Here is an 18973-nt window from a genome sequence, read left to right on the forward strand (position 1 = left end):
GACTAGTTAGCTCTTATGTAACCTTACAGATCTCAGACAAAAGAAACTTTTCCAGAGATCTATTCTTAAGCTTTGACCACCCCCATTAGATTAGATTATATTACACCTCCCCCCATTCTCTTTTCACCCCTCACAACATGCTTTTGTAGCAGTATACATTTTCTGTTTCTTCATAACGATAGTTTAGTATGGTCTTTCATTATGGTTTTCCTGACTGCATCTTTTGCTTGTCACAAAAGTAGTTACGAGCATATGTATACTTATAGTTGATTTACCTCGTTCTACAGCAGAAACAACATAATATTGTAAAGCAACTATACCTCAATTAAAAAAAATTAAAATGAATGGGGATGACATATTCCAAACATGAATGGATCAATGATTGAAGACAGGGAAGAAGACCTCAAAAGGGAGTCAGCTCAGCTGACACCTGTGAGGTTAAATAACAACCCAAATAAGATGCTCTCACGCCAATGAGGCAGGAGGAGTAGGGCCCATAAAGTCCTCTCAAATTAGAGGTGGCCCCCTCTGAAGGAGACTCCTCAGTTTCTTAAGATTAAACCTCTAATAATCTGGAGTAACTCTAGTAATTGCAAGTAAGTAAACTTGCAATACAAATAAAGTTCATAAATTAAGACATATTTCTCATACATTTCAGCTTGGAGAATACATTTCTGACATGTTTTCTAAGGAGAGCATATAGTGAGGCTATTCTGGCACCGTTTGATAATAGTCTCACCTTTTCCTTTATAGTTCATGATAGTTGCTAAGGGAAGCCAGACCCTGTACAGCCCCTTGATTCAAGCATCCCTCCCTGGACAGTCTTATCAGCAATGGCAAGGGCGACGAGTGGCCGTATCTTATTAACATTAACGGCAACCTCGCAAGGAAGGTGCTTGGGACCAGTTTGCTGGAAGGGTAACTGGGTTTGTGGCAGACACTTAAGAATTTATGAACTACTTGGAGACAGGGTATCCTTGGGCTATGAGGCTTTGAGGAGACAGATATGACATTTAAGTGGACTAGGAGTCAAGTTGAGAAAGGAATATGTCAAGGCCGTATATTGTCACCCTGCTTATTTAACTTATATGCAGAATACATTACGTGAAATGCTGGACTGGATGAAGCACAAGCTGAAATCAAGATTTCCAGGAGAAATAGCAATAACCTCAGATATGCAGATGACACCACACTTATGGCAGGAAGCAAAGAAGAACTAAAAAATCTCTTGATGAAAGTGAAAGAGGAGAGTGGAAAAGTTGGCTTAAAACTCAACATTCAGAAAACTAAGATCATGGCACCCAATCCCATCGCTTCATGGCAAATAGATGGGAAACAATGGAAACAGTGACAGACTGTATTTCAGACTTTATTTTCTTGGGCTCCAAAATCACTGCAGATGGTGACTGTAGCCATGAAATTAAAAGATGCTTGCTACTTAGAAGAAAAGCTATGACCAACCTAGACAGCATATTAAAAAGCAGAGACATTACTTTGCTGACAAAGGTCCATGTAGCCAAAGCTATGGTTTTTCCAGTAGTCATGTATGGATGTGAGAGTTGGACTATAAAGAAAGCTGAGTGCCAAAGAACTGATACTTTTGAGCTGTGGTGTTGGAAAAGACTCTTGAGAGTCCCTTGGCCTGCAAGGAGATCCAACCAGTCCATCCTAAAGGAAATCAGTCCTGAATATTCATTGGAAGGACTGACGCTGAAGCTCCAATACTTTGGCCACCTGATGGGAAGAACTGACTCATTGGAAAAGACCCTGATGCTGGGCAAGACTGAAGGCAGGAGAAGGGGATGGCAGAGGATGAGATGGTTGGATGGCATCACTGACTCGATGGATATGAGTTTGAGCAAGCTCCGGGAGTTGGTGATGGACAGGGAGGCCTGGCGTGCTGCAGTCCATGGGGTTGCAAAGAGTCAGACATGACTGGGAGACTGAACTGAACTGAATGGAAGAGTCATAATACAGAGTCCCATTGGGTACTCTGATTAACTTCATATCAGTTTTTCTTTGTATTTTTAGGAGAGCATTCTTAGAGATTTGGTACTCTGTGTGAGGGTTGGGTGACTTTAAGACAAAGATGTGTGCCCATAAAGTGGAGGTTTCAAAACACAGGATTGGTACAGCATGGAGAAATCTTAATTTTATTTTTGCTGCACTAATAAACTGAGGATGGTGAGATTTCTGCTCTTCTTGGTGACAGTTGAAGAGGAACATGTCTAAAATAGAAAGCAATTAAGAGAGTGAACCATGTTATATGAAGGATGGCTGAAGGGTCTGGGAATATTTACCCACAAGAAAGAGAGCTCCAGGTGACACGATCGCCAGCTTCAAATATTCAAAAGCCTGTCACTTGGAAGAGAGATTACACTTATTCTGTATGGCCCCAGGCCACATATGGGTTCAGTAATTAGGAGTTATAGAAAGGCAACTTTTGACACAGAGCAGGCAACTCAAATAGCGACGTCTGAGGTTTGGGTGGACTGAGCTCATGACCAAAAAAGGACGTCGAGCATAGGCTGGCAGCAATATCACAGAGACAAAGCGGTGCAGTGTGCTAGTTGGATCCTAGAGATGGGACTGGGTTCCAGTTTTGGCACTTACCACATATAGGACATATAGCAAGTTACTTCATTTTTCTGCTTCAGTTTCGTAATAATTCAAATGAGAAAAGGCATAATTGTTGGCAAGGCTTTAAATAATTAACTTCTTTGTCTATAAAGGGGATGAGTGTGTGTGAGTGTGTGTGTGTAAGAGAGTGTGTGTGTGTGTGTGGCACTTCTGTTTCCTCTTAATCTGAAGTTCTATGATTCCAAAGTCTTTGGTAGAGAAAAGCTGAAAGAATAAGCTATTCTACGCATTCCTCGGGTACTGCTCAGTATTTTGAAATGAGCTTAAAAGCCTTTGGAAGGGCTCCAGTTTCTTATGAAATTGTTTTGATGTGGTTTTTCTCCAATCACAAATTCAGCTTAGAACAGGTGGAAAATATTTAACACTTATTCTAGTGCCACCTAAGGCTGAGAAAGGTCCCTCCCTTTGCCTGTGCAGAATGAGGTATGAGGATATTTACTGAGAGTTGAAAAAGACAGAGAAGGATGAACAATCACAACTCAGTTCCCTGGTTAATAGTGCAATTTGATTATGTTTACATATCAGACTTGTGTTTGGGGACCTCTGAGCCTCTGTGCACGTTTATCAAATTGCAAACAGCACCACTTAAGCGCAGCTGGTGATAAAATACTACCACACAGCTGAATAGCTCTCCCAGTAGAAGATGACTATTTCCCAAGATAAAAGCCAGCTACCTGATGCCAAAGCAACTCATCAATTCAATGACACATAAAAACCCAAAAATCAGACAAACCACTCTTGGTGTAGTGTACGATGAACAGTTGGTTGATTGACAGGGTTTTGGCTGCAAATACAGCCAAGCAAACCTAAGGCAGCATTAGGAGTTCATGGGAATTTTCATTATAATGAAATTGTTTGTGCTAAGCCTTCTTTCTGGTTTCCAGTTTGTTCCCAAATTAACTATGAGGGTGGAAGTTAGGGGGCCCTCACCATTAACTCCAGCACTCTTGCCTGGAAAATCCCATGGACGGAGGAGCCTGGTAGGCTGCAATCCGTGGGGTCGCTAACAGTTGGACACGACTGAGAGACTTCACTTTCACTTTTCACTTTCATGCATTGGAGAAGGAAATGGCAACCCACTCCAGTGTTCTTGCCTGGAGAATCCCAGGGATGGAGGAGCCTGGTGGGCTGCAGTCTATGGGGTCGCACAGAGTTGGACATGACTGAAGCGACTTAGCAGCAGCAGCAGCAGCAGCACCATTAACTGTGAGGTGGAAGTTAGGGGGCCCTCAGTATTAACTATGAAGTGGAAGTTAGGGGGCCCCACATTATTAATTATGAAGGTAGAAATTAGGGGGCCCTCACCATGAACTGTGAGGGTGGAAGTTAGGGGGCCCTCACCATTAACTATGAGGTGGAAGTTAGGGGGGCCCTCACCATTAAGGATATTTTGGGTTTGCAGATAAGAATTGTGGTTTTCACTTCTGATCTGAAGACACTGTGCAGTTTTCAATGATAATTTATATGGACGGAGATGTTGGGTTTGTAAAGAAAGAAACTCAATCCTGGTATCACGACACCACAGAGGAGACATCTCAGAATGTAAGAGCAACTTCCATTTGAGTTTTGCTTGTCTAGCCACAAGTAAGGTGGAGTAGATTAACCCTGGCCTTTGAAGTCAAAAAGAACTCATTTATTTGTTCATTTACCCAGCATATTTTCATTGAGCTCCTTTTTAAGTGCCCAGTACTCTGAGGGTTTGGGGATTCAGCAACAGACTGACTAGTTTCTTGTTCCATAGACATGACAACTAGGGCAGTGGAGGTGGAGGGGCTGGATGATACACACACCAGTGTTCCTCAACTCTCAGTCTCTGTGTTTTCTTTTCTTTTGGTATGATTACCCTGGTGGCTCAGAGGGTAAAGTGTCTGCCTGCAATGCAGGAGACCTGGGTTTGATCTCTGGGTCAGGAAGATCCCCTGGCAACCCGCTCCAGTACTCTTGCCTGGAAAAACTCATGGACAGAGAAGCCTGGTAGACTACAGTCCATGGGATCACAAAGAGTCGGACATGACTGAGCGACTTCACTTCACTTTTCACTTCACAGGGTAAGTAGAGGAAAACAACAGAATGGGAAAGACTAGAGATCTCTTCAAGAAAATTAGAGATACCAAGGGAAGATTTCATGCAAAGATGGGCTCAATAAAGGACAGAAATGGTATGGACCTAACAGAAGCAGAAGATATTAAGAAGAGGTGGCAAGAATACACAGAAGAACTATACAAAAAAGATCTTCATGACCAAGATAATCACGATGGTGTGATCACTCACCTAGAGCCAGACATCCTGGAATGTGAGGTCATGTGGGCCTTAGAAAGCATCACCACAAACAAAGCTAGTGGAGGTGATGGAATTCCAGTTGAGCTATTTCAAATCCTGAAAGATGATGCTGTGAAAGTGCTGCACTCAACATGCCAGCAAATTTGGAAAACTCAGCAGTGGCCACAGGACTGGAAAAGGTCAGTTTTCATTTTAATCCCAAAGAAAGGCAATGCCAAAGAATGCTCAAACTACCACACAATTGCACTCATCTCACACTCTAGTAAAGTAATGCTCAAAATTCTCCAAGCAGGCTTCAGCAATATGTGAACCGTTAACCTCCAGATGTACAAGCTGGTTATAGAAAAGGCAGAGGAACCAGAAATCAGATTGCCAACATCCTCTGGATCATCAAAAAAGCAAGAGAGCTCTGGAAAAATATCTATTTCTGCTTTATTGACTATGCCAAAGCCTTTGACTGTGTGGATCACAATAAACTGTGGAAAATTCTGAAAGAGATGGGAATACCAGACCACCAGACCTGCCTCTTGAAAAACCTATATGCAGGTCAGGAAGCAACAGTTAGAACTGGACATGGAACAACAGACTGGTTCCAAATAGGAAAAGGAGTACGTCAAGGCTGTATATTGTCACCCTGCTTATTTAACTTCTATGCAGAGTACATCCTGAGAAACGCTGGGCTGGAAGAAGCACAAGCTGGAATCAAGATTGCCGAGAGAGATATCAATAACCTCAGATATGCAGATGACACCACCCTTATGGCAGAAAGTGAAGAGGAACTAAAAAGCCTCTTGATGAAAGTGAAAGAGGAGAGTGAAAAAGTTGGCTTAAAGCTCAACATTCAGAAAACTAAGATCATGGCACTCAATCCCATCGCTTCATGGGAAATAGATGGGGAAACAGTGGAAACAGTGTCAGACTTTGTTTTTTTGGGCTCCAAAATCACTGCAGATGGTGACTGCAACCATGAAATTAAAAGACGCTTACTCCTTGGAAGGAAAGTTATGACCAACCTAGATAGCATATTCAAAAGCAGAGACATTACTTTGCCAACAAAGGTCCGTCTAGTCAAGGCTATGGTTTTTCCAGTGGTCATGTATGGATGTGACAGTTGGACTGTGAAGAAAGCTGAGCACCGAAGAATTGATGCTTTTGAACTGTGGTGTTGGAGAAGACTCTTGAGAGTCCCTTGGACTGCAAGGAGATCCAACCAGTCCATTCTAAAGGAGATCGGTCCTGGTTGTTCTTTGGAAAGAATGATGCTAAAGCTGAAACTCCAGTACTTTGGCCACCTCATGTGAAGACTTGACTCACTGCAAAATACTCTGATGCTGGGAGGCATTGGGGATAGGAGGAGAAGGGGATGACAGAGGATGAGATGGCTGGATGGCATCACGGACTCAATGGACGTGAGTTTGAGTGAACTCTGGGAGCTGGTGATAGACATCGAGGCCTGGCATACTGCAATTCATGGGGTCACTAAGAGTCGGACACAACTGAGCGACTTCACTTTCACTTTTCACTTTCATGCATAGGAGAAGGAAATGGCAACCCACTCCAGTGTTCTTGCCTGGAGAATCCCAGGGACGGGGGAGCCTGGTGGGCTGCCGTCTATGGTGTTGCACAGAGTTGGACACGAGTGAAGCGACTTAGCAGCAGCAGCAGCATAAGTTATTGGGCTTCCCAGGTGACGCTAGTGGTAAAGAACCCACCTCCCAACTGCAGGAGATGTAAGAGATGCAGATTCAATCCCTGGGTTGGGAAGGTCCCTTGGAGGAGGGCACAGCAACCCGCTCCAGTATTCTTGCCTGGAGAATCCCATGGACAGAGGAGCCTGGAGGGCTACAGTCCATGGCGTGTCAACAAGTTGGACATGACCGAAGCGACTCAGCACAGGACAGGGCAAGTTAATAGGGCTTTCCAGGTAGCTCAGTGGTAAAGAATCCACCTGTCAATGCAGGATACGTGGGTTCTATCCCTGGGTGGGGAAGATCCCTGGGGAAGGAAATGGCAACCCACACCATTATTTTTGCCTGGAGAATTCCATGGACAGAGGAGCCTGGTGGGCTACAGTCTGTGGGGTTGCAAAGGGTTGGACAGGACTTAACAACTAAACAACAACAACAAAGGGTAAGCTATTAACTTATTTAAGAGGCTCGGGGCTTAGCAAGTGATAATATTCTAGCCTTCTCTACTCCCTGCACTGCAGGACCCTAGAAAAAGAACAAATGGTCTACTTCTCAGCTTTGGTAGATGCCTTTCTTGGGGCCAGAAAAATGAAGATCCTTGTCGTCCTATGAACTGAGGGTAGATTCAGGATGAATTGGTTTATTGTCCAATGTTCCTGTGAGGGTCTGTCTTTTATGTCCCAGAGCTAATCAACTTTTTTTTTCATTTTGTCTTGCCAAAGAAAATACTTCCAGATGAACTCCTTTCAACCCATTAATGCTATTTAAAAAACAAAACAAGCAATAAACTGCCTACTGCAAAAAGATCATCTTGACTTTATCTTTTCCTGAATTTTCATCAATTGAGGTGACAGGAAAACTGAAAAGTAGTGGATTTTATAACCACTCTCTAGGAGGCTCAGAGGTTGTTTTAGGGGTGCTGTTAGGATGACTATGTGGTTACCTGGTTAAAGATGAGACTTAGACGAACAGATGGTAACTGACTGATAGGGAAATAAATATCATTATCAAAAAATAAATATCATTAAAATTTTAAGTGCAAACACAACTGATGATGGATAAAAAAATGTAGTCAGAGTGCTGTTTCTCAAATAAAATATGTTTGGAGTTTCATACAATTGAATTGAGACAAATATCTGGACTTTGTGCATCCCACTGGGAAGTTGAGGGGATGAATAAGATGTGAATTAAATATTCCCTTTACGCTCTCTTCTCTTGCTCCAGGTACTTATAGTTTATACTTCATCCTTAGTGTAGATTTTATATGTGATACCAAAATCCTTTTGCCTTGTAAACTGAGTAAATCTATAATTTGTAGAGAAAGAATTATTATTGTAGAGAAAACAAAATATTATTGAAATATTTACATAGCTCTCCCTCTCCCCAGAAGATGCTTGTACTGTTCTGGTAAATCAATCTAGCCCTTTAGTTGTGTTAACTGTACAAGCAGCCAAAGGGAAATCTGGAAAAGCCTGGAAGAGACAAGAGGGATTTTTATTGGAAAAGGCAGAGCTATTGGCAGAAAGGGGAAAATACAGAAAGGATAAAAGAATACAGACAGGATGGAGGCAGAGAGCCTGTTGGGAGAGATCTTGGGGGCTTGGGGGTGGGTTGGAAAAAGATTTTGTGAGTAGCTGTATCTGAAATACATAGAATAATGCAGGAAAGAGACCTTTAAGAAGTTTGACTCTATATTGTAAATGTAATTTACTCCTGGCCTTCTTTTAGGATAATACAGTAAAATGTAAATTACATTCCAATTATTATGACTGCTAAGTAGGTTTTTTTTTTCTTCTTTATACAATACTAAAAAGAAATGGGGCCTCAGAATGACTTTATAAAGTTTAATTTTGAATGAAGCATTGAAGCCATTCTGGCATTTTTGTGCCTTAAAACTCCTTGTTTCTCCAGGCACCCTTTAAAGACATTTCTTCCAGCTATAAAATAAATAAGTCATGGGATGTATTGTACAGTATAGAGAATACACTCAGTAATATTCTCATAACCCTGTATGGTGACAGATGGCAACTAGAGTTACCATGATGATCATTTTGTAATGTGTAGAAATATCAAATCAGTATGTTGTACACCTGAAACTAATATAATATCATGTATCAATTATAATTCAATAATAAAAAGGACATTTCTTCAGTGTTGAGGAGAAATAGCTAAAAATCCATGGGCTTTGCAGTTAGACACATCTGGGTTTGAATCCTTACTTGTTAGCTTGTCTCCAAGGACAAGTTATGTTGTCTCAACAAGCTTCAGTTTCCTCATCAATATCATGGGATTAAGAGTACCTACCCTGTAGGACCGTTGTAATCACTGAAATATAGGGATGTTTAGAAGAAAACCTTGAAAGGGCTGGGTTTCCTCAGCCTGAGTTCCTGTAGGAAACGGATGGCCCAGTCAAAGTAGGAAAATTTGAGGAAAGTGCAGCAGCAGGACTGTTGTAAAAATGTATAGGCAGGTGTAGGGAAATCACAAGGGATGGTGCAATACTCTGTTTACAACAGCCAAGACCCGAAAGCAGACTAGACGTCCATTAGCCGATGAATGGATAAGGAAGACGTGGTGTGTGTGTGTGTGTGTGTGTGTGTGTGTGTGTATACACACACAAAGGACTATTACTCAGCTTTAAAAAGAGTATAATAATGCCATTTGCAGCAACATGGATGAACCTAGAGATTATCATACTAAGAAAAACAAATATCATATGATATTATTCTTATGTGGAATCTAAAAAATGATACAAACCAACGTATTTACAAAACAGAAAAAGACACACATTTAGAAAACAAACTACAAACTTTTGGTTGTCAAAGGGGAAAAGGTGGGATATAAATTAGGAGTTTGGCATTAATAGATACATACTTCTATATACAAAACAGATAAACAGCATGGACTACTATATAGCATGGGGGACTATATTCAATATCTCATAGTAATCTATAATGGGAAAGAATCTGAAAAACAAATATATATGTATATTCAGTTTTATACATGTGTATACAATTGAATCACATAGCTGCACACCTGAAACTAATACAACATCATAAATCAATTAAGCTTCAAAAACAGAGCGCAATACTCTGGGGACACCAGTTTCAGGGCTGAAGGTTTGGGTAAAAGCAAGTTTCCTGGGGCCTGGAGGCAGAATGTTGTGTCAAGGGAGCTACCGGAGGGGCGCCAAGAACTTCACAGAGATGGGCCAGTTCTTGGCGACCGCTGGGTGACTGGGCAATGACGCCACTGCTAAGAGAGTCCATTAAGGTCACAGGACGTGATCCTGGGAACAGGGTGAGAAGGATGGAGCGAGGATCTGGGGGTGAACTGAACATACCCACCAGGCTCCGTAGGTGTTGTTTCACTTTTTTTCCTCTTTCTGAGAGTGCAGACAAGAAGGAATCTTTCCCATGGAAGAATAAGGACACAGAGCTATTACTAGTCTCTGAAAGACTGTGACTTATATGTGAGTTCTGTAGTTTATGACACTTCACAGATACAGCTCTGCAGTTGGAAACAAACATGTCAGTCTTTACTAAAGGGCGATGGGAGGGGCACAGACGGCTAGCGGCTGATTCTCCAAGAGAGTGAATGATACAGAGAGCTTGTTGTCCTGGTCAGATATAAACAGGAGCTCTGGTTTCAACAGTGGCTTTTCAAGTTTGCCTCTTGGCATGAAGCTAACTCTGGCAGACAGTTTCACATAAACAGGCCACATGCTCAAGCATGTAGGCCAGTCACTACTTGTTGGACACAGCTTTACCCTCTAGCCCATGGCCCACAGTGAGCCGACAAAGCTGTTGGCAGAGCATCATTTCAGAGACTGTGTTATGGGCTACTTGGATCTACTTCAAAATGAGTTGAAGGCCACTTTAGAAAAGAGTGTTTTGTCATCACTGGTGGTACAAGCAAATATTTGATTCATTCCACTTGTAAAGTGTCTGGCCTTTGGATAAATAACTCTTCTCCTAAAATAAATAAATAAAAATCCTTTTCCTTTGCCTACCATAGTGGGCTGAATAGTAGCCCCCCCCCCCACCCCCAAATACATCCATGTCTTAATCCTCAGAACCTGGGCATGTTACCTTATTTGGAAAAAGGGTCTTTGTAGATGTAATTAAGGTAAAACATACTGAGATGAGAAGATCATTCCGGATTGTCTGAGTGGACCCTAAATCCAATGCCAAGAATCCTTATAAGAGACATACAGAGGAGAGACACAATGAAGAGAAGTCTGTATGAAGATGGGGGGAGAGACTGGTGCGGTGTGGCCATAGCCAAGAATGCCAGCAGTCACTGGAGCTGGAAAAGGCACGGACTGGACTCTCCCCTGGTGTCCTCATAGGGAGTACGATCCTAACTGTGGACTCATTGTGACAGAATGAATTTCCATTTCTGCAAGCCAAGTTTGCTTATTTGTTGCATATTTGTTAAGTAATATTTGTTACAGTGGCCCTGGAAACGGATGCATTTCCTTTGTAACCATCTGTGCTGATGCCTTGATCACTGAGCAGACTGAGTCCTAGAAGCCTGGAGAATTATAGAGTTAATGCGGGATGAACATCGCAAATGTATTTTTATGAAGATTATGAGAAGCCATCCCAAATCCAAGGAAGCTGTGTTATCTAATTTATACCTTAACCAGTTGCAATGGAATGTCCTTAAGTTGAATGAGAGGCACATGGAAGTGCATTGGAGGAAGGAATCAAGTGTCCTGGATTCTATTACTATCACTGTCTTTAGTATTCACTGGCTATTTGGAAAATGACTTGGAAAAGTCATTCCAGTAGTCCAGGCTGAGATTTTCTTATCTTTAAAATAATTGTCCTACCTACTTTACAGTGTTGGCAAGAAGGTTAGATTATTTCAGTGCTTTGAAATAGTAAAGTGCTATCCATTAAAATGAAAAGTGGTATATGACGCATTTCATGATTCATAATATAAACACAACATATACTTGCTGAACTAAGTCAGATCCTACTAATTCAGAATTTGCCAGATTTGTAAAAGGGCTACATCTGAGATAGGAAATCAGGGTTTTAGCCTTGGCTCTAAAGACTAAAGAGCCAAGTAACCATGGACAAAGTATTGAACATTTTACGGACACAGTTTTTGTAGTTGTTAAGTGAAGGAGTTTGACTGGATAATCTCTGAAGTCACTCCCATATCTCTTATTCTATAGAATTTGAAGAAAATTATGATTACCTAGATGGTTCTTGCCCTTGGTAAATTTGTTCCTTCTCATGGATTAAACTCACTAAATTCTGTTGATCCTGAGCTTGTCTACTGAGATTCAGATTTGTATAACCAAAGGTCTGGATGTCAACAGTACGTCAGCTGAGAAACTCTGAATGTAAAGGAAAGGCAGAACAAAACTTGCTTATAGAAGAAAAAAAGAAAGAAAAGAAAAGAAAATAGAATTTCTTGGCTCACTTACTTGGAAAGTCTATGAATAGAATTAGTTTTAGCTATAGCTGGATTCATGACTTGAATAATGTCATCTGGATTTACTTTCTTTCCATCCCTAGCTCTGTTTTGCACAGAGTTGGCTCCATTCTGCAGCTTTGCATGGTGCAGTAGTGCAGTTGCATTATCTCTTAGTTACAGGTATCGGGGGAAATAGAAGTGTTTTCTCAGGATGCATAGCAAAAATCTCACTGCATCTCATTGACTCCAATTGGCTGCAGTGTCCAGTTCTGAACTAATCACCTGATGAGAAGGCATTCAGTGTGATAACTGGCTTAGATCTGGGTCACGTGATTCATTGCTAAGCCAGAAACATAGTTCCAGTACGCTACAGCCAGTTGACTATAACAATCTAGTAGTTTTCTGAGTTGGTTGTTAAACTGTTGTGACCATAAAATTGGAAAAGATGGGAGTAGTCACAGCACAGATTAGGGCTGTGTTTGTTTATTTTGCAGAGCTCGTTTACCAGCATCACTAGGGATAGCTCAGTCCAAGCAGAGGAGGTAAGGGTATGATCACCTTGCCAAAAGGAGGCTGTTATCAAAATAAGGCACAAATAAATACTGCAGGGGCAAAGAAAAAAAATACAACTCTTCATTCACTAAAACTGGAAGCTTAAACTCGAAATATAGTGTTGAATTGACTCTTGTTCCTCAATATGCTTTGTCTCGTGGATTTTCCATCTTGACTGGTAACCATCATTCCAATCGGACACTCATATTAACTAATTAAAATATGACATTTAGTTTTTGAATGCTTTTATTTCTCACTTAACAGAATTTTGCTTCCTTAGTCTTTTAAAAACCCATCTCCTCCTCAATTGCTTCTGCCAATTACTCTCACCTAGAGTTGTTTTTAATCTCTCTGGGCTATTTCAGGGTTCTTCTCATCTGCCTGCCTTCAGTCTTACCTTTCTCAATCTGTCCAGTATGTCACCAGCAGACTGATCAATCTAAATAAGTCTGACCCAGTCATCACTTCTTCCTAAATTTCTTTCCATTCTATGATAGATAAGGTCTGTGATGGTGTGAAACATGTTCACAAATTCTTCCTCCTTGAAGAGGTGGAGCTTAATTCTCTAGCCTTGAGTATGGGCTCAAAGAAGAGAATGTAATAGAAGTGATGGTGTGAGGCCTCTAGGTCATAGAAGGAGTTGTGGTTTCCTCCTTGCCCTCTGTCTTGGCTGCCCCACTCTAGGAGAAGCCAGCTCTTATCTTGTGAGACCACTCATGCAGCACTAAGGTGGGGCCCACGCAGCAAAAAGCTGAGGCCTCCTGCCAGCAACAGTCTTGGAAGCAGATTCTCCAGCTTCAGTGGAGAGTTTCAGTGACTAGAGCCCAGGCTGATGTCGTGACTGAAACCTCAAGTGAGATTCTGAACCAGAACCACCCGAGTCACTCCTGAGTTCCTAACCTGTTGAAACTCTGAGAAAGCAAATGATTATCATTTTAATTTGTTAAATTCTTTTTTTGTTGTTGTTGTTTAAATTGGAGGATATTGCTTGGCAGTGCTGTGTTGGTCTCTGCCAAGAATAACACAGACCAGCCCTGAGTGTGCATGCATCTCTTCCTCTTGTCCCTCCCCCTCCACACCCTCTAACCCTTCTGGGCCATCACAGAACCATGGATGGGTTGGATTCCCGGTGTTTCATAGCAGCTTCCCAATAGCTATTTATTTTACACTTGGCAGGGTATACATGGGCTTCTCAGGTGGCACTAGTGGTAAAGAACCCTCTTGCCAATGCAGGAGACGTAAGACACATGGGTTCGACCCCTGGGTTGGGAAGAGCCCCTGGAGGAGGGCATAGCAACCCACTCCAGTATTCTCTCCTGGAAACCCCCATGGACAGAGGAGCCTGGCAGGCTACCGTCCATGGGGTCACAAAGAGTGGGCCGTGACTGAAGTGACTTAGTGCACACGTGCACACACACACACACACACACACAGCGCGCACATGTCAACACTACTCTCTCAGTTCATCCCACCCTCTCCTTCCCGAAGTGTTAAATTCTGAGTGCAGCAACAGATCATTTGTTCTCAGCCTAACACTTTGTTTTTTCTCCACCACTGAAGTTACACATCACAACACCACATGGGTTTGTCTTCCTCATTATAATTTGAGCTTCCTGAGAGCAGGCTTTGTAACTCCAAGCACGCTGCTGTATCCCTGAGCAGTAGATTGTGTTTCACAAAGATGGCTGCAATGACAGCTCCTGTTTCAAGCACTCTTCCAGAACCTTACCCCTTCCAGAGCTGGATTCCCTGTCTCGTCCCTTTGGGCCTGGATGGAACTTCGTGACTCTCTTGAACAATAGAGCTGAAAGGATGCCCTGTTACTTCTAAAGGTAGGTCATCAAAATACCATGCACGTTTGCTTCTTTCCTTCAGACACTTGTTCTTGGAATCCAGTCACTGTGCTGTGGGGAAACTCAAGCTATCTGTAGAAATGGCTCAGGGAGAGGAAGCGAGGGCCCCAGCCCACAGCTGGAGCTGAGCACCCAGACGACAGCCAGTGCTCACTAGCCATGTGAGTGGACCGTCCTGGAGATCGACCTCCCAGCCCCTAGTTGAGTTTCCCAAGCCAGCGTCCCCTGGATCAGAGACAAGCCACCCCTGCTGAGCTTGGCTCAAATTGCAGTTCTATGAAGAAGACAAATGATTGTGATTGCTTAAGCCACTAGGTTTTAGGATAATCTGCTATGCAGCAGTATGTAATGGGAACATCCAGCGCAGGCTATCTGTGATATCACAGGCATTTGACAAGTATTTGTAAACTGGCCGATGATTCTAGTTTCCTTATACAGCTGCTTTCTGGGCACATTAATACACTTGTTCTTCTTTAAACAGATCTTGAACTCATCTGACTTGAGATTTGTGTTCAAGCTATTCCTTCTGCTGTGAATTGCCTCCCTACTTTCCTTCTACATTTACCTGCTCAAGTATTACACTTCTGAAAAACATTCAGTTGGATATTCCTTCCTTTATTCCCTCCCTCCATCCTTTTAATAAATATATCATGGATGTCTTCTTGAAACCCAGGATATGGAGCAATATGGACCAAATCCCCATGCCCTTGGAGCTTTACATTTCAATGGGGGATCCAGTCAATAAGTAAATATGCAATCAAAAAGTATAGCATGTAATTCATGTCTTAAAGGAGTTAGATAGTGTGCAGTAACAGAAAATGATGGTGGGGGTGGGAGGGGCAGAAATGAGGTCTTATTTTAGATGGAAGATTTAGGGAAGATCTCTCTAAGGAGATGATATTTGAGATCAGAACAATAAGAGGAAAGAAGTACGAAGAAAAGACCATGGCAGCCTGGGCAGAGAAAACAGTAAGTGCAAAGCCATGAGACAGGATAAAGAATGTTTCCTGTTGGATAAAATAAAGGTGGTATTTATGGCTTCTGCCTAATGACTGGAGAGAAGACACTGACTAGAAGAGGTGGGAAAGCTAAGCAGGCACCAGATATTTATGCTTAGCATCAGGGAAAGGAATTTAGATTTAATTCTAAATACATATGCTAAGTCAATTCAGGCATATCCAATTCTTTGCAATCCTGTGGACTGTAGTCTACCAGCTCCTCCGTCCATGGGATTCTCCAGGCACAAACACTGGAGTAGGTTGCCATTTTCTCCTCCAGTGGATCTTCCCAACCCAGGGAGCAAACCCATGTCTCATGTCTCCTGCATTGGCAGGCGGGTTCTTTACCTCTAGCTCCACCTGGGAAGCCCAATTCTAAATACAAATGATAATTATTAAAAGACTGTAAAGTGGGAGAGTGCCAGCATCTGCTTTGGATTTTAAGCTTACTCTTGCTGCTATGCAGAGAATGGGTTTTAGGTTGTCTAGAAGGGGTGCAGGGGTCAGTAGGGAACCCTAAACAGATGTGAGATGGTGGTACCTTGGGTTAGGGTGGTAGCAGTAGACAGACAGAGAAAAAGGACGTTTTGGCATAAAGTTTGTGACTCTAACATACAGGACTTGTTGGTGACTTAGATATGGGATCTGAAGGGGAAAGAGGATTTCTGGCTTTGGTAAGAGGTTTGAACAAGGCAGTGGGAGCCGTGGGAGGGTCAGCAAGGCAGGGCGCGCTCTGTTTTCCTTCTCAAGTTTCTCCAGATGCCTCCTCATGGGTTAGTCTCTCTCTCCTCTGTGTATTCCATCCTGGTTTTGGCTCTTATAGGGGAGGCAGCACCATGTATGGGTTAAAACATAAGGAATTTTGAGGGCTGAACTGATGTGGGTTAGTTTGGGTTCCACCTCTGCTCATGTGAGGCGTAAGAGTTGGAGAAGCCCTTTTGTCTCTGTGGCCTCAGCTTCTCCAAAGGCAGGTAGCATCTATGTTACAGGCTTGTTGGGTTCATTAAATGAAACCCTGGAAGAGAAAGATATACATTAGGAAGTTTAGGGAGAAGACCGAGCGAAAGCTTTAATTTTAAATTCTCGTAATAATTAATTCTAACATATATGGAGCACCACCATGTGCCTGACACTGGGTGCTTTACTCTTCATAACAATGTGTGATGTAGCTATTTGTATCATCCTCCTTTACAAGTAAATACACACAGGCAAGGGCTTCCCAGGTGGTTCAGTGGTAAAGAATCCACCTGCAAATTCAGGAGACGCAGGAGACACGAGTTCAATCCTGGGTCAGGAAGATCCCCTGGAGGAGGGCATGGCAACCCACTCTAGTATTCTTGCCTGGAGAATCCCATGGACAGAGGAGCCTGGCAGGCTTCAGTCCACAGTGGTCTCAAAGAGTCGGACGTGACTAGCAACTGACACACTAGGCCTGCACACACACACGGGCACAAAGAGCTTGAAAACATACTCAAGGCCACACTGTAACACTAGCATAGATTTGTGCTCCTGTATCCCTATTTCTCCCCGTTTTTCTCAGACAGCAGGGAGTGTGTGTGTCTTGCTCACAACTCTCTTCTCTGTCCCTGGCACACTGCAGGAAGTAATTTCACGTACACTGCGTGGGTGAACTTTCAGGCATTGAGTCATGTCTCAAAGTCTGGGTCTTGACAAGACAGAAGTCAGAGTTCTGGGGCACTGTTTTTACTTGAGTAGGCCCACCCAGTTGAGCTGGGAGAGTCCTGAGCTAGACTAGCTCGGAAGGCTGGTGAGACCCAGGGGGAGATCAGATCCGCACGGTCAGCCCTGGCTGCCGAGTCACTGCCTGGCAGTGGTGAGGCTCGTCCAGTGCCTTTGGTTTCAGAAGTGCAGCAGTGGCACAGTGCAGCCTTTGTCAACAAGACGACGTGGGGACGGTGTGTTCTGACCACCCAGGAGAACTAACAGCGCCTTTGTTTAACCCCTTTTAAAAGCTCTGTAAAATGCGGTGGCTGCTGCGCCCTGGTCAGGACTGTGCGGTGAACACGATTTGTGTCTTGAAGCTGAAAAGCTGCTAGGCCTCCAATCTTACAGTGGGGTCCATACTTTATGCTAAACATGGTTACTTTGGAGGGGAGTGTGTGGACGAGATTGGGCTAAACATACTCTGAGATGAGGTGCTTCCTTGAGATGCTCATTTTAAAATCACACAGTGATAGGGACTCATGTTACTTTAGAACTGACACCGCCCCTAAAAAAAAGAGTGGTGGAAAAAGGGAAAATTAGTGAAGGATTCTGGTCAAAGTCTGAAGGCTTCATGTAAATATCAGCTTAATCTCTCCCATAAGAAGACTGGAAAATGATGTTTACTTATCAGAGCTGTGCTTGCTCTGTGTGGTTTAGAACATGGAGCTTCCCCCCTCGCCTCCCCCGGCGCTGGTCTACAGAATAAGAAAGAAGACAAAGGCAGGGAGCAGTCCTGGGTGAGGGAAGAGTTGAGAAGGGATTGTTTTGTATCCTTTAAAGGGCGTCTTGAGTGGATTTACCCGGAGAGCAAAGTGCACTGTGATAGAAGGGGACATGATGTGATTCCAGCAGGCACACTGAGAAGGTCCTTCTGCCAAAAATAGACCCACCTGCTTGTGAATGTCTGGCATTCCTTTGACTGGGGACAATGCCAGAAAGGCCAGCTGTTAGCTTAGATACTCCTCCCACGGGCTGGCTGAGACCTGACATTCCAGCCTTGAACTTAAGGCTAAATTTTCCTCCACAATCTACCGCAAAGCACGTGTTTTCTCCTCTCCACCCTCCTCAACTCTAAAATAAAGGTGTTAATAGCTATCTACACCACAGTTTGAATTATATATATTTGAGCAAAGAGCAGAAATTATGAAGCAGGAGAATCCTTGGTCTGCTCTTCCGCACTTAACTCTTGTGACTTTGGTCAAATCCTTAACTGCTTAAGCAATCGTTTGCTCTTCTATAAAATAAGACTAAGCCAAAGCACGGGGCTTCTCAGGTGGCACAGTGGTAAAGAATCCACCTGCCAGTGCAGGAGACACCAGAGACACAGATTTGATCCCTGGGTTGGGAAGATCCCCTGGAGGAGGATTCTTGCCTAGGAAATCCCATGGACAGAGGAACCTGGTGGGATTTAGTTCATGGGGTCGCAAAGAGTTGGACACAAACTGACAGATTGAGCACACTCACAGAAGGCAAAGCAACTGGATTCTTGGAAGGGCAAAATAAGATAAACGGAGAGAACTAACTAGCAAAAGGCTAGACATGACCTGGATGTCTATCAAAGGGAGGCAAATGAAGCTTGGAGTAGCCATGCAATGCCATATTTTGCATCTGTGAAAGGGAACCAGGAAGCCCTCTACACCCCAGTGTATAGTGGGCTGGGGCATATTTTGAAGTAACAAAAACAAAATGCATCATGGAATTTGCACAATGTTGTAGTTTAGATAAGAAAGGAGAAGACATAATAAATACACACTTATGTATAATTTCTGTAGCTGGATAAACCAAAAATTAATTAAAAAGTGGG

Source organism: Bos indicus, chromosome 14, assembly GCF_029378745.1.
Source record: "Bos indicus isolate NIAB-ARS_2022 breed Sahiwal x Tharparkar chromosome 14, NIAB-ARS_B.indTharparkar_mat_pri_1.0, whole genome shotgun sequence".
NCBI lineage: Eukaryota > Metazoa > Chordata > Mammalia > Artiodactyla > Bovidae > Bos > Bos indicus.